Here is a 16712-nt window from a genome sequence, read left to right as displayed (position 1 = left end):
TTGGTTCGTCTTTTCTTTGAATTCTTTAGGATTAGCTTGTCAATCAGCAGTTGGTCCTTTGTTCCTCTTGAATTTTTACAGCATCCTTTCTGTTCTACAGGAAGCAAGTCATTTCTTTCCAAGTATCCATAAATTTGGTTTGCAATGATACCAGTAAGGAGCTTGTATGTTGTTGGCAAACAGGTGATTGGCCTATAGTTTCCAGGGTCCATTCCTTTTTCTTTATCTTTTTGGATCAAAAATGTCCTTCCAGTTGTCATCCATTCATCATTGTCAGGTGTTTTTAAGAACTGGTTCATTTGGGCTGCCAATCTTTCCTGCATACTTGTAAGTGCCTTTAGCCAGAAATCATGTAGCTCATCTGGTCCAGGTGCACTCCAATTCTTCACTTTTCTTGACTGCCTTTGCACCATTTCTTTTGTTATTTTCACATCTTCCATTTTATGCACTTTAATAGAATCCTCAACCTGCTTGATCCATGTTGCATTTCTGTTGTGCTTCTTGTTGTTTTCCCACAAATTCAGAGATTTCTCTTTATCAGGCTTTTCATTTGTTGTTACTCCATCTCCACTTTCTAAGTTCTTATAAAACTGGTGCTGATTTGCTCTGAACTGTGAGTTTTCCTTGAACCGAGTTACTCGATTTTGATACCATTTAATCTTTTCAGCAATGGCAACAACCCTCTGCTTCAGCTCTTCAATTACTACTGCAATCTCCTTATTCTCTAAATCATATCTTGCTTCCAGGCTGCTTTTGACCTGCTTGTTCTTTAGCTGACCTTGCCTTAAGTTCTTCAAGTTGCTCAAGTCTCCACGAAATTTTTTGATCTTCAATTCCAACAGAATTTTCCACTTAGGCTTCCCCTTCTTGCCTCTTTGGTTCCTTTGCATTTTCAAACCCAATTCTTTGGTGGTTATGAAGGCTGCTGCATACATCAGCTAGTTTGTTTCAGCTAATGTAGTGGTTTGAATAGTTTGCACAGCCTCATTGACCTTTTTTAATACATTTCTCAATTCTTTCCGGTTCACTTGGTTCAACTTTGGCAAAAGTGTTCTTTCAGCATCTTCCATTTGATGCTTTATTTTCTCAGCTAATTGAGCACTATCTGTTGGTGCTTGCTCTTCAGTGCTTCCTTGTTCTTTATCTTCATCCATTTCAGCAGCCTCTTCCTCCCTTTCTTCCTCAGCTTGTTTTTGAGTGTGCAAATCATTCTTGATGTTACTCTTCTTTGTTGGTATACTCAGACCATTAGTTGCTTTCTCTTTGATTCCTCTTAATTCTGCTGTAGTGAAATTTTTTTGGCTCAGAATTACACGTCGTTGGTCCATTAGCCTTTGTTCACTGATATCACAGTCCGTGTGGTTCACCTTCCAAATCTGATACATTTGTTTTTGAAATCCACGTTTTTTTCTGGCTCAGACTGATAGTAAGCTTCCATGCCCTGGTGTCCTAGCAAAGGGAGCTGAGCCCTGTAGCTCACTTTGTGCAGAATGCCCAAGAGCCATAGCATCCAACGGAATCCTTGTTAATCTGGGTGACTGTTCAGCCGGCATAAATTTCATTTTTCTCGTATTCACCATGTTTGAATGGGTTGTGGAGCAAATTTTGTCTGGCCCTTCACTTGGACCTGTCTGATATGGTTGCACCTGTTCAGCATAGCCCTTAGGATCACTAGAGCATGCAAGCCCCTCCCCCACTACACTGTAAAGCTCCTCAGAGGGATTATTATTGTTGTTGTTGTTGCTGTTGTTGTTGTTATTATTATTCTGAAAAATTGACCTGGGTAATTTAAATCAATCAATTAAATTAAGGAGGAAGACTTAAAATCTGTAGGTTGATCCAGCCCAAATATTGGATATTGGATATGCAACAGAGAAAGATTCTTAACTCTTATGTGATTCCTTTAATATTTTAATTTGTCATGCTTTTTTTAAATGGAGATATTTTTGGCAAGCTGTAGCACTTCCAGATTTAAGCGTCAGTCTTAATTCTGCTCTATCCCCACTTAGCATGTATTTATAATTATAATTGGAACCTCTCTGAATGATGAATAACACACATATAAGTAGGTTGCTGGCTTCAAGGTGTGTTTCTTTACATTAAACCAGGAAATGGGAAGGAAAACATAGATGTAGGATTAAACTCATAGGCTTTGTGTGTGTGGATGAATAATGAATTGTGAAATGGCAGCTCTGCCTTCGTTGCTGGAATGTGCATAGTTAATAAGGTATGAAGTGTTGCCAACCCACACAGTTAAAAAAAAAAGTAGCTGAAAAGTCCTTTCAACCTGGTTTTAAGATGTGCAAGGAATACTCTGTTGACTGGAAAACATTTCATCAGCAGACTTTATGGTTACAGCAGGCCAATAAGAATCTGTCTTGACTTCATTCAACCAGGACAAGTTGAGAGAAAGCAGGAACGGTTGAGAATCTAACTGCCTCCTACTTGAATATACTACTGATCTCTCATTTTTATGATTTAATTCAATTTAGTCCAATCAAGTGGAATTAAAACATGATTTCCTCCTAACTCTTTGTTGAACATCATTTGCCCAACCTCGGGCTTTGGTTTATTAAATTACTGAATTGGGATAATGAGAATTGTAGATCAACATATCTGGATGATGAAATCTGCAAAAGGTGTGGTGCATAATTTGTTATTCTTATCTTTTGTAACATATGCTAACATGGAGTATTGCTATTATGCTGACTTACTGACTCTTACTCGTATGTTAGCTTTGCAGTTGTGCAAAGAAGGAAGACAATTTTTCAATTCTTCCTTTAGCCTCCAAAGAAACGAATATTTGATTATCAAGAGCATAACCAATGACCTGGTGAAGAAGAAATATTCTATTATTATATTCTACATTACCAGATATTAGTACATAGGATAAACACATTCACATTGTAGCTGTTAGTTAAAAACATTTCTGTTTTCAGTCATTGAGCTAATTTCCATACTAGAGAATATTGTAGAAGATTCTAGAGAAACTATGGTGTTGGATTATATTAGGGTAACATGTCCCTCATTTCTCATTGCAGCACACTTATATTTACATTATTGTGTTTCCCTGAAGTCTCAGCAAATCACTGCTCTAGAATCTTATTCCACTTCAAGTCCAGGCTAATTAATTTGTGAGACATTTTTTGAAAATGTCGTAAGATTGGTCTTGTAGAAATAAAATGTAGAAATTGCACCTTTCCAAGTTATTCTTTGAAATGTGTTATACATTATCTTTATAACATAATACAGGTAATCCCCAGGTTACAAGTGTTCCATTAGTGAATGTTCGAAGTTGCGCAATAAACACTCTCCAGAGTTTACAAACAAGTCTGAAAACTATGAAACTTGCAGCACCACGGCAGTTGTTTGCCCTTACGAACAACTGCAAAGGCTCTGCAACATTCGTCTTGCATGCTGCCAGCCAAAATAGAGCTTCTGAGGGGCAGATTTGCCCTTGTGTCCCTCCATTTGGGTCTCCAGAAGCCTCACCCTGCATGTTGCTGGCCCAAATGGAGCTTCTGAGGGGTGGATCTGCCCCTCAGAAGCACCATTTTGGCCAGCAATGTGCCGAGAGAGGCCTGCAGAGGCCCGAACGGAGTGTTGGAGGGGCGCACACAGAGCTGAGAGGCTGGAGAGAAAACTGCTTGCTAGATCTTCACAAGGTAAGTGACCCAGAACGGCAGGTTGAGTGGGTGGGAAATTAATTGTGTGGAGCAGGAGGTATTTCAGTGGGTTGAGGAGGCTTTGGTTGGTCTTAGGCATGTGGCTTGTTCTATCACTAGCCCCCCCCTGACCTTCCCCATCCTAAAACACTTCATGTGCACGTAACAAGCCTCACATTCGATTAGCGAATGTGTGAGCGAAAGGAGGGAGTGATCCCATTCAAGGTAAAAGATACACTCCCACGATTCTTCGGGTTACGAATGGAATAGGCAGGCTCCATTTCATTCATAATTTGAGGACTGCCTGTATTATTTTACATGTAGGTAGGCTTCAACTTACAACCATTTGTTTACGGCACTGTTGCTACGGCACTGAAAAAAAGTGACTTATAATTAGTCCTCACACTTACGTCCATTACAGCATCCCCTTAATCATACGATCAGAATTTGGGCACTCAGCAACCATCATGTATTTGCAATGGTTGCAGTGACTTGGCGGTCATGTGATTGCCATTTGCAACCTTCTCAGCCAATTTCCACCAAGCAAAGTCAATAGTGGAATCCAGATGTGCTTAATGGCCACATGATTCACTTAACAACTGAAGTGATTTGCTTAACCATCATGGCAAAAAGGTCATAAAGTCGGGTCATAAAGTCAGGCATGACTAATGTAGCAACCTTCTTGCTTAGTAATGGAAATCCTGATCTCAATTGTGGCAAAGAAATGGAGGATTACCTGTAATCCAAGTCTTGCAAAGGGAAATAAGATTCAGAGCAGATTTACTGAGTTAGTGTTATTATGAGGTAGGAGTCCGGGAGGTGTGGGATTGTTTTATGACATCTATTTCCAAATTCAGAGGCAAAAGTACTTGGAGGTAAATAGGCACACATGAGTCAGCATTGCTATTTTCGTAGTTACATCAGATATATTAAAATTCCCTTCCACTTAAAAATATGTCACATTGTAGCTAGATAAAATACTTTCCTTTTTAAATCTAAAATCAAACTATCAGCTTGAAAATAAAACAAAACTCTTGCCTGAAAATAAAAGTGGTGCCTGAATCCCAAAACATTTTATTTTAATTTAAAAAAAAATAAAGTCATGGTTTATTTCTTTGTTCTGTTAAGAAAACTATATGTTTTACTTTTGGATAGTAAATCCAAAAGAATCTGTATCTTGGTGCAGCAGAGTATTGAGTCTCATCCCATAAGAACCTATTCTTTTTTGTCTATTTTTAATATTTCTGAGCTGTTCCACATGACTTGTTGCCACAGATTGATGATTCTTTAGTAAGTGGTTTTAGAGAACATGAATGCACAACACCACCTTTAAACTACAACTTTATCACTGCAGAAGGAGTACCGTATTTTTCGCCCTATAAGACGCACTTTTTTACTCCAAAAAAGAGGGTAAAAATCTGAGTGCGTCTTGTAAGCCGAATGTAGCCACCTGGGTCATCTAAAAATGGGGCAGGCAAAGCGGGCGTTGCAGAGAGCGTGATGGCTGGAAAGGAGAGAGGTTTCGCTTTCAGAGCTCCCGCTCGGCTGGGCTCCCGGGAGGGCTTAGGCGGGGGCAGGGGCAGCGGCTCCTCACATTGCTGGGGAGTGAAGTTGTTATGGCCATTGTCTCCCCTGAGCTGCCCCCCCCGAATCTCTGAGGCACCTTTCGCTTGCAGGAGGAGGAGGGTGAGCTCCGAGTATACCAAAGCCTCTGAGTAACTGGGAAAGAAAGCCGCGCTTGGAACCTGCCGAAAACTGCCGCCCGAAAAGCACGCCTTTCTTTCCCAGTTACTCAGAGGCTTTGGTTTAAGGAGGCGCTGCTTTAAGGCTCCTGAGAATCCGGAGAGATTGGGGTGGGGGGAGGAAGGGAAGAGGAACGATCTCCTTTTTACAAAAGCTTTTCTCAGAATGCTGGATTGGGAAGTTAAAAACCTAGAAAGGGATACGATCAAGCTTGATTCAAAGGCTTTGCTTCCTGAGAATCCGGAGAGATTGGGGGGGGGGGGAGGAAGAGAAGAGGAACAATCTCCTTTTTACAATCTCCTTTCCAGCAGCATTCACTCAAACCAGATGCATATGAGGGGGTTAGAGACCACCAGATGAAATATTGGGTTAGAGAGCACCAGATGAGATATGAGGGGGTATGAGACCACTAGATTCACTGTTTACTGACTTTACTAACTGTTAATGAGAGTAAAGATAGTTCTTAATATGTTACATGGTTTTTTTACTACAGTATTTGGTTCAGAATTTTTTTTTTCTAGATTTTCCTCCTTTAAAATTGGGTGCGTCCTATATTCCGGAGCATCTTATAGGGCGAAAAATACGGTATTTACTGGTGTTTTCTTCTATCAATGCTGAATAAGGTTTTTTTTTCCAGCCTCTACCACAGGGGTGAAATCAACTTATCTTCGCTACGGGTTCGCAAATGTGAGCGCATACGCCACCTCCCCGCATGGGCAGGACCTTCCACGCATGCCTAGAGTATAAAAAATGGGATGTGATGACGTCTGGCTGGATGGGTGGAGCCTCACACAGTCACCGTTACCAGTTCGCCCGAACCGGATAGAATTGGCTGAATTGCACCACTGCTTTACCAGTGCACTGAAGTCTGTCAGTGGCATAATGGAAGGTTAGGAGTGAATTCTTTGGGTGTCTCCTCATGGATCAATCCTCCCCTTGTGGAGTAGGTGCTTATAAGCTCTCTTAGATAAACCAGACAAGAAACATGACCAGATGAACTAATTCTATCTTATTGTAAGGTTACATTAACAATGTCTTCTAATCGGAAAGTACAAATCTCTCTTTTTTAAAAAATTAGGAACCTAACAACTGACAATTAAGGAATCTTGTGATAGAGACTGTTGAACAGGAAATTAGGGCTTTTGAGGGAAAATACAAGAAACAAGAAGTCAAGTTGCCAAAAAAGAAAGAAAGAAAAGAAACTCTTGCAAATATTTTCCCCCATCCCGCCCGCATATAAAAAGCCAATAAGAAAGATGATGATAATTTCAAAAACACATAAATCATGATGTAAATAACTGGCAAATGTCATAACTAAGAAGATCAAGCACAGACCAAAAAAGATATATAATACATTGCCAAAAACAACAGAACAAATAGAGATTAGTTGCAAATGTGCTTCTAGACCTCATGGTACTTGTAATTCTTTAAAGAATTATTGTCTATGTATTGAGTTTATGTATTGTTGGAAGAAATATCTAGATCCAATTCCAAGCAGGGAATAAACTAAAGGCTGATTGGAAAGATTCTGTTTATTGGTGAACAGAACAATACACGCAGCGTGCAGTTCTGGAATAGCTGACAAAATGGAGTTGAGAGAGTTTCTATTCCTTTTTGATTTCTATGGGATCATGTAGGGGTCATGGCTGGCTCTATAGGCAAAAGGGGAAATGCAAATCCTAGATGTTTGAACTAATCTTGTCTTGCCTAATTGCTTATCTGGAGTTTCTGTCTGACCCATTCTTTCTGAATGGATTACCAAATCTGCATTTCTAAAAGCTGGCCTCCTCAGTTTCTGGTTGGGACAGGGAGACTGGTGCTAGTTTCTGCCACGCTTAAGATTTTACCCCATTTCTCCTTTAAGGGAAATATTCTACCTTGCCTTTTTAATATTCCCCCAAATATTTCATTCTCTAGGAGGGTAGGTGGGTATTTGGCACAACATAGTAGGGATTGTTTTAATCTTGTCACTTATATCACACTCTTATAATCAACAATTTTTTGTTTACTGTCACAGACCAACATTTCAAATAAAGGCATTAAAACAATAATAATAGTAGACACTAAAAATCTATTCGTGCATGACAGCAATGTTGAAATAGCAAAAACAATGGATAATATAATGCACTAAAGCAGGGGTGGGTTCCGGCTTCTGCTACTGCCAGACGTATGTGTGCATGCGCAGTACTTTAAAAAATGCTTCGGTGCATGCACAGAAGCAAAAAACAAGATGGTGGCGCCTACGATTCCGCCGATACGGGGTGTGGCAGGCTGAACTACTACCTACTCAGCCAAACCAGTAGGAACCCGCCTCTGCACTAAAGGTTAAGCATTCCCCGAGGCCTTGACATCTTACTCATTCAAGCAACATTTTGCTTAAGATTCTGTAAATGAAAGTAGAGCTTCCTATGGAAAAAGAAATGACAAATCAACCAGATAGCTGAGAAAAGGTAGGGGGAGATAGGATCAAATTCATGCTGGAGAAAAGAATAACATACAAGGAGTTTTGCATTTGTTTCATTGACTACAGCAAGGTGTTTGACTATGTACACCCTGCCAGGATGTAGGGTGTGATACTGCCAACAGCTGTAGCAGGAAAGCTGATGATCCTTCTAAAGAATATTTACGATGAACAAAAAACTAGTGTAGGAACAAAGTGGTTAAGAACAGACTAGAGCATAAGATAAGAGTGCTTATTGTTTTCATATCTATTTAACTTATGCAGCAAATATATCGCAAAAAGGGCAGAACTGGAAAAGATGATAGGTTGAATCTAACTGGAGGTTGAAACATTAACAATTTCAAATATGCACATATGTTGAATGCCAAGAAAGCTTTAAAAGCTGATGTTGAAAGTATAAATAAAAGGTGAAAAATGTGCATTCATATTCATATTAAGATGCAAATTTTTGTTTATTTATCTACTTTGTATGGTTGTCCATTTATCCAAGTAACTGACTGGCAGACAAAATAAAAACAAGGGATTCCATTGCTCATACCTCCCCAAATTCCTGGAATAAGATTAGACTGAGTTCAGTTAAATCACAGAAACCTGATACTAACATCCCAGCCTCAAAGCTTGACCCGTGTGTTTTAGAAACCTATGGATGACAAAGAAGTGAAGGTGGTAACTCTTTTATCTTTAGCTCAGTAATAAATAATAATGAACTCTCTGCTGGAGAAATATGAAATACAGTAGGAAGTTAACAAAATTTACAATAGTCAAAGCAATAATTTTCTAATGATGATATGATATGGGTGTGTGGCTATTAGCATTTAAAAAAAAACAAAAGGCAGTTTAACTGCCTTGTACCATGCAGCTGTCATGTAAAACAGGACAAGAAGCAGATTCAAAGTACATTGTCCTCCTTGGGTTTTAATGTTTTTGTTATTGCTTATGCTCTTAGAATCAGGTGACCAGATTTTAACATGGGTAAAGCGTGACACCATTGACGGGGGGGGGGGGGGGCTCTTGATTAAAAATTTGGTCTCTATCCTTGCACCCCTAACCCTTTAGGGAAAAAAAATCCAGGGGTGTTCAAACTTGACAGCTTTAAGACTTGTGGACTTCAACTCCCAGAATTCCTCCTCCAGTCATGTTGGCTCAGGAACTCTGGCATTGAAGTGTGCAAGTCTTAAAGCTGTCAAGTTACAAGACCCTTGCACCCCTAACCCTTTTGGGGAAAAAAACCCAGGGGTCTTCAAACCTGACAGCTTTAAGACTTGTGGACTTCAACTCCCAGAATTCCTGCTCCAGTCATGTTGCGGCGACATCATCTGCTCCATCTTCGGTTTTTTTCACCGGGGGCAGGGCTGCTGCTGAAGATGCCAACGAGCCCCCGCCGCCACCAGAATAACTGCCTCCTCCTCCCCTCCTCCCCCTCCCCCCCTCCTCCTCCTCCTCCAACAGCACCACCACATTTGCTGCCCGGCACTGCGGCTGAGGTGAAGCTGCCAAAGCTCCCGCTGCTCGGAGCACCTGAGCTGGGCCTTGCGTTACCCCTGCCGTCTCCTCCTCCTCCACCATGCTTTTGAGAAGCCATGAGGCATTTTTTCCTGCTCCCCCCCCTGCCGCCTTCCTACTGGCTCCCGCGGCCTCATGGCTTCTCAAAAGCATGGCGGAGGAGGAGGGGGCAGGGGTAACGTGGGGCCCAGCTCAAGTGCTCCAAGCGGAGGGGAGGCGCCGCTGCCATGGGCAGGGGCACCAGCAGGAGCTTTGACGGCTTCACCTCAACCGCAGCACCAGTCAGCAAATGTGGTGGTGCTGCTGGAGGAGGAGGAGGAGCAGCAGCAGCAGCAGTTATTCTAGTGGCGGCGGGGGCTTTGGGGATTCACTTCAGCCGCAGCACCAGGCGCAAGCAGCTAGGACTGGCTGCCCACAAAGGACCTCCCCAGGCTTGCTTTGCTGAACACGGGGCGACTGACAATAGTCTGAGCAGGTGCGGCCGGCGCAAACTACCGTCAGTTGCCTCGCGTTCATCAAAACAAGTCCAGGGGGATCCTTTGTGGGCAGCCAGTTCTAGCCTCCTGCAAAGGACCTCCCTTGCTTCCGGAGCCTGTGACAGTAGAAATCACTGCGCAGCAGTTGCAAACTGCTGCGCGGTGTTTTCTTGCCACGTGCGCAGCCGTGCACCTTAACCAAAAATCGGGACTTTTTAAAAACACTGTGGGACGCGGGACAAATTATTAAAAATCGGGACTGTCCCGCCAAAAGCAGGACGTCTGGTCACCTTATCTTAGAAGAATAAGCAATAGTGCTTTGGGTTTTTGTAGTTAGTGGGAGGAATTTTTTATTCATGATTAAAAAGACAATATTGTTGTCTATAAGGCAATAAACATATATTAAGAAAATTGAATTAAAATCTTGTGTGCTACTGTGAAACTTGAAGACAGTGTTCCTCAACTTTAAGAGGTGTGAACTTCATCTCCTAGAATTCCCCAGCCAATATATTCTGGGAATTGGAGTCCATACTTTAAAGTTGCTAAGGTTGAAAAAAGCTGCTCCAAGACTTTTTTTTAAAATCTAGCCTGAACAAGTCCAGATAATCACTAGATGTCAGTAAAGAAATCCAGATAACTTTTTTTTTAACAGTCCAGGTATGATTGGCTAAATTGGAAGAAGAAAAAATGAGAAAAGAAGATAGATGCCTCAATATTATAGATTTGGAAGGAGTTACTGTCAATTCAGATGAAGCAATCAATCAGTCCTGCATCAGATGAAGGCTGATTGCTCCCATGAGATGAAAATCAACAGGGAGAAATTTAGATATTCGGGGGATATGATGTAAGAGAGCGATGACCTAATATATATATATATATATATATGTATGTATGTATGTATGTATGTATGTATGTATGTATGTATGTACGTACGTACGTGTGTGTTACAACCCCTGGTATGCCTATTTATACATACATACATACATACATACATACATACATACATACATATATATGTTGTATTTGTGCTGATAAATAAATAAAGGGAGACTAGTATAGATCCATTTCAAGCTATTTAGCTCTCATCAGCTAGCCATACCCTTACTGGGATTCGAACCAGGGCTGTATTACATATTAGGCAGTTATATTAGCCACTAAGCCACAGGCTCTCCTCCTTATCAGCTGAGCCAGGGAAATAGGTATGTATTTGTGTTACAACCCCTAGTATGCCCAAATATGGGAGGGAGCTCACTACTCCCTCTTTCTGTCATTCGGCTCATCACAAAAGACCATCCAGGCAGAAAACTATATTTTTATTTTTAATGTTGCCTTTTTATATTTGTGTTGTATTTAAATATGGTTTTCTGCCTGGATGGTCTTCTGTGATGAGCCGAATGAAGATCCAGATAGTGAGCGTTTGTCCACTAAACTCCAAGGAGATTCTATGCAGAAGCTTAGACCAGAGCCTTTTTTCTAGGATTTAGTTCAAATGCGGACCTGAAATCAATAAATGCAGTGTATAATGATGAATATGGTGTGTGTGTGTGTGTTTGGATTTTTTCAGCCAGGTTTTAGAGAATAAGGGTGTGTCCATATATAGAGTGTCCAGACCTCAAGCCTGCTTGCTCATCTGCTGGTACATGTTCTAAGTCAAGCCAATTGACTAATTTATTGTATAAATGTCTTGCTTATTATAGTTACGTGACTGATAGGCCAATACTTAGTGGGCAAGTCTTGAGTGCACTTTTTGTAAATAGGCACAATAATGGCCTATAAAATTTATCTTGGAAATATTACACCAAATTTCCAAAAGATGTTCCCATAACATGCTGCACTGCCACTCCCATAATTACTTACAGAACAGCTGCCATTTCTGCTCCCTTTCAATTGGTCATACTTCCATTACCTCTCCTGAGCACTTTTTGACCTGATGTAATTTTACCTATTCACTCTTGTTCTTCTGAGGTGGATATTGAAAGGCAGTGATTCAAAACAAAAGTTTTAGTGGTTGATTATTCTGGTATACTGATATATAAATATATATATCCAAGTGTACTTCTGCAGCCCTCCCAGGTAAATCAAACAGGAAACCTGACTAGATGACCTAATTCTATTTGATTCTTAGGCTATACTAGCAGAATTTGTAATTCTGAAGATGCAAATTTATCGCCTTGCTTTTAACCACTTGATCCATTATGATGGTTCTTTCTAAATTGCTTTCTTCCATTCTTAAGCCACTGGGTGCTCTTGACTCTTGTCTGATTGTTTCCTAGGCAGCATCTCTTTCTCTCTTTTGCCAAGGTCATTCATACATTCCATTGCAATGTCTTTCCTAGCCCTTTGAATTTGCCTGTTAGTCATTGTTTCAAAAGCTTCTATTTGCCAAAAAGATTTCTTGTAGATTTTTCTCTACACAGGTTTGTCACATGCAATAAACTGAATTTTTTGTTTGCATCAGTCAAGTCCACGGTGTCAGAATCTGGTGTGAAGGAGAACAACATTTCTTCTATTGATGCATTATAAATATTAAGAGCTCAACATTTTTCAGGCTGAAGCATAAATGGGGAACCCGTAAGACAATGAATCATGCAACATTTAAACCTTTCACATTCATGATTGTCCTTAACTGCAAAGCTTTGCCATGTGCTACATCCTACACAATCAGTCAGAGACTAGCAATTTTGGAGGACTGACCTTTTGCAGGATTGCTGCTGACAGAATACTTGCCTGTGTGAAATATAGCCTCTCTGTCTTTACACAGATATTTCAAATAGCATGAGAAAGGAAGACAGATGGTATTTATCATTATAAATGTGTCTTGCCCTGCTTTGGCAATTTAGTGCTCTATCAGAGGATTTGGCCTGGCAGTGCCATTTTGAAGCTTAGAGGAAGAAACTTAAAAGAGGAAATGGAGGTGTAATGGTCGGCAGCTCAGAGATTGTCCCATTCACATATAGACCTAACTTCCAATATGCTTGAAAGATAATAATTATCTGTTTTCGCCAACCAGCAAAAATTGCAGTGAGAAGGAAGAAATGGGTAATTATGCATGCTGTCTGCAGCTCAGATCTCTAGGTAAGAGGGGGAAGAAAGAGATCTGGCCCAAAATGTACATAAGGGAGGACTCTATTTCTTTTTTGTGTTCATTTTGCAGTGGGAATTTAAAACTTAACCAAATTGCGAGAATCACTTGATTTTGACCAGCTTTTTAGACATCTCCAATAGAAATCTTATTATGAACTGTGAAGGCAAGATATTTGATCCAGATGTGATTATATGGAGGAAAAATTACTAAAAAATAATACGATCTGTTTAGGCATGTCTAATTTGCAGCAACCTACAGAAAATAAAATACTTACAACCACAATAGAAACTGAAGAATTCCTTGTTAAATAGTCTGGTCATTAGGTGAGGCATCACATGACAGCATATGATTTTATTACCATCTTTCTTCATAGTCATTAAGCAAATCATCCACAGTTGTTAAGTGAGACATATGACCAAAACTTGTCAGCTCCTGCTAGCTTTTCCATTGACTTTACTTGTTGGAAGTCAGTTGGGAAGGTCTCAAATGGCAATCACATGACTTCAGAGGTGGGCTGCTGGGGGTTCGCAGGGATTCGGGAGAACCTCTAGCTAAGATTCTATGCAGTTCGGAGAACCTCCACTCCTGGCTGGCCCCACCTACCCCACCCCTCCCAAGAGTCCCCACGCGGCCCATTTTGGATGCAGGTAAGTACAGGACAAATGCAGAGGCCCAGGTAGGGTGAAGAAAGGGTCTACCAGAAGTTCGGGAAGGCCAGAAATCGGCCCATTTCCAGGGGGGCTCTGGAATCTGGAGAAGCCGTTTTCGCTCTCTCGGAACTTCGAGGAAAGCTTCCTGAGCCCAGGGAGGGCAACCCCCCCCCCCCAGTGCAGGAGGCCGACTAAGCCATGCCCACCATGGCCTACCCACCCAACCAGCAACCAGGCAGAGAACCCCTTGCTAAAATTTTTGAAGCCCACCCCTGCTGCAGGATAGTGTAACTGTCTTAAGTATGAGCTAGTTGCCAAGTGCCCAAATTGTGATTATGTTATTGGTGGAACGCTACAACTGTAGTAAGTGTGATGCCCATTTGTAAGTCCCTTTTTCCAGTGCTGTTGTAACTTGGAACAGTCACTAAATGAATTGGTGATCAAGGACTACCTGTATTCACTGTTTAAGATGCAGCTATCTTGAGCTCATGCTATTTTGACTCTAACTTGGTTAAATAAAATCTTCTCCACAATCAGATGCTTTGGGGCAAAAGTTTACAAGTTACTCAGTCTAGGCCCGTGATGACGAACCTACGGCGTGCATGCCACAAATGGCATGCAGAGCCATATTTGCTGGCATACCAGCAGTCAGCTCCAGCGTGCATGCATGCGCCAGCCAGCTGATTTTTGGAGAGCAGGGGGAGGCTGTTTTTGCCCTCTCCAGGCTTCAAGAAAGCCTCCAGAGGCTGGAGAGGGCGAAAAACAGGCCCAATGGGCCAACCAGAAGTTTGTTCCCGAACTTCTGGTCGGCTTGTTGGACCATTTTACACCCTTCCCAGCCTCTGGAGGCTTTCCTGAAGCCTGGGGAGGGCAAAAACACCCCCCTCCCCCTGGAGGCCCTCCAGAAGCCGGAAACGGACCATTCCCGAACTTCTTCTTGACTCGTTGGGGCTGTTTTTTGCCCTCCTCAGGCTTCAGGAAAGCCTCCAGAGGCTGGGGAAGGTGAGAAACGGCCACAATGAGCCAAGCAGAAGTTCAGGAACAAACTTCCGGTTGTCCTATTGAGCCTGTTTTTTACCCTCTCCAGGCTCTGGAGGCTTTCTTAAAGTCTAGGGAGGGCAAAAAACGGCCCCAATGGGCCAATTGGAAGTTTGGAAACAATCCATTTCTGGCTTCTGGAGGCCCTCTGGGGGGTCGAGAAAGACCGTTTTTGCCATCCCCAGACTTCAGGAAAGACTTTGCAGGCTGGGGAGGGGTCGTGTGCACATGCACAGGGAGGTTGGGGGTGCACGCATGCACATGCGCAGGTGGACGGGGAGGATTGAATTGGTGTTGGCACACTATTTTGGCATGCCCTAAGAAAAAGTTTCGCCATCACTGGTCTAGACAGTGTCCACCATGTCCTCCCCTTTCACAATCCCCATGCTATTGTTTTTCTTTCCCATCTTTTTATTCCAGGAAAGGAACCGCCAATTATTTTTCTTTATATGGGCAAAGTTAAAGCATCAAAATTCACACATACCCACATAAAGAACGGGGTTGTTGTTGTTTTTTTTCATTTCTTCCCACTGGTTTGTTGCTTTTTAATGTCATTCTCTGAGAATGGATAGATTTGAGCAAGAGAAAAAATGTCTCTTAGAGCTCTCTTTACTAAGAATGCTGCAATAACACAATGATTATAATAATTGCCTGATCAACTGCCTGGTTGCTGGTTCAGAATCCAGGATAATTTTGTTGTTGTTACTAAAGTTATGGTTTTTTTTTTTTTTTTTGCTTATTTCCTATCCCTGCGGTTTTCTTTTCTAAGTTCAGCAGTGCATATTTTCATCACTTTTCCAGTCACTGAAGATAGAAGAGTTTCACCTTCAGCTGTCAAAGCGCTCAAACAACCTGCAGTATAAGCTATTTGGGACATGCTGTGTATGTGTGTGTGAAACCATTCTATTTCAGGTGACTGAAAAGTGATGAAGCACCAGTGGAGTTTATTTATTTTAGAAAAAGTATAGAAAAAGGAGGAAGCTCAGGGGCAGAAAAACACATTGCTGGTGGCATTCAAACTAGCAATACTATGTTTTCCAAGGCAAAGGGTATAACCATTGTGCTATTAGAGGATTTTAATATAAGTAACTTCAAACACTAGTATATTATGGTAAGCATTAACTCCACAGAAGGAATGTTTCTGCTTGTGTTAAATAGCCAATGAACTGCTGGGGTTAGCTTCCATCACCTGATAATGTATGCAAGATGTTTTGATATGGACCATGGACTTCAGAAGTCAAGCAGAAAAAAATTACCCTGGATTTTTTTGACAGTGAGTGGGGGATTAAGAGAGGATAATCTCCTCCATTTCTGCCCTTCAAAAACCATTGTTGGCCCATTCTGACAAAGTGGACAATGTAGATATGTTTTAAGTATGGAGCAAATTACCTTGTACTTACTTCTCAAGCTCATCACTGTTCATTAAAAAATACTTTGTAAATCCAACTGGAGTTCTGGAGAATATAAAAATGAATATATAAAGGTTAATTTGAGCTGTTTGGGAGAGTTACACTGGGAAAAACAGACTTCTCTACACAATCACAAAAAAAAATCTGAGATATAAAAGCTCATTTTAGTTTTTAACCATAATTCTGGTCATCTGATCCTGCTTAGTTACCTAATACTGAATATCCAAAAGCAATACTTTTTACATCTTAAATAATAAACAGCACGTTAGATCTCACTATACTGAATAGTATATAATGTCTATACATTTAAAAGTGGATTTGTCTACCTAGTGTCATAGATGCATTATTTATGGGGCTATAACCATACTTTTCTAAAAGAGAAAATATTGTGATTAATTCATGTAAGGAATTTATTATTCACTGGAGTTGCTCACGCTTTATTGTAGAAAGATTTACTTTCTGCGGCCTTTTACCTCTTTTTATATTCCAGTGGCATTTTTATTTCATATTTATTTATTCTCAGCCTTGGTGGGTGGTATTACAGCTGGTAAGGGGAAATAGATGGGAACAGTCATAATAAGCAACCTGAGCAGGATCATTAGATAAAGATAAGATTCTGCCTCTCTGCTTCTCCAGCAATTCTGCTCAAAATCCTTGGATACATTTCAAGGGGGAACGGCAT

This window comes from Natrix helvetica (assembly GCF_964273705.1).
Source record: "Natrix helvetica genome assembly, chromosome: 3".
NCBI classification, from domain to species: Eukaryota; Metazoa; Chordata; class Lepidosauria; order Squamata; family Natricidae; genus Natrix; species Natrix helvetica.
This window is presented reverse-complemented; position numbering follows the sequence as displayed.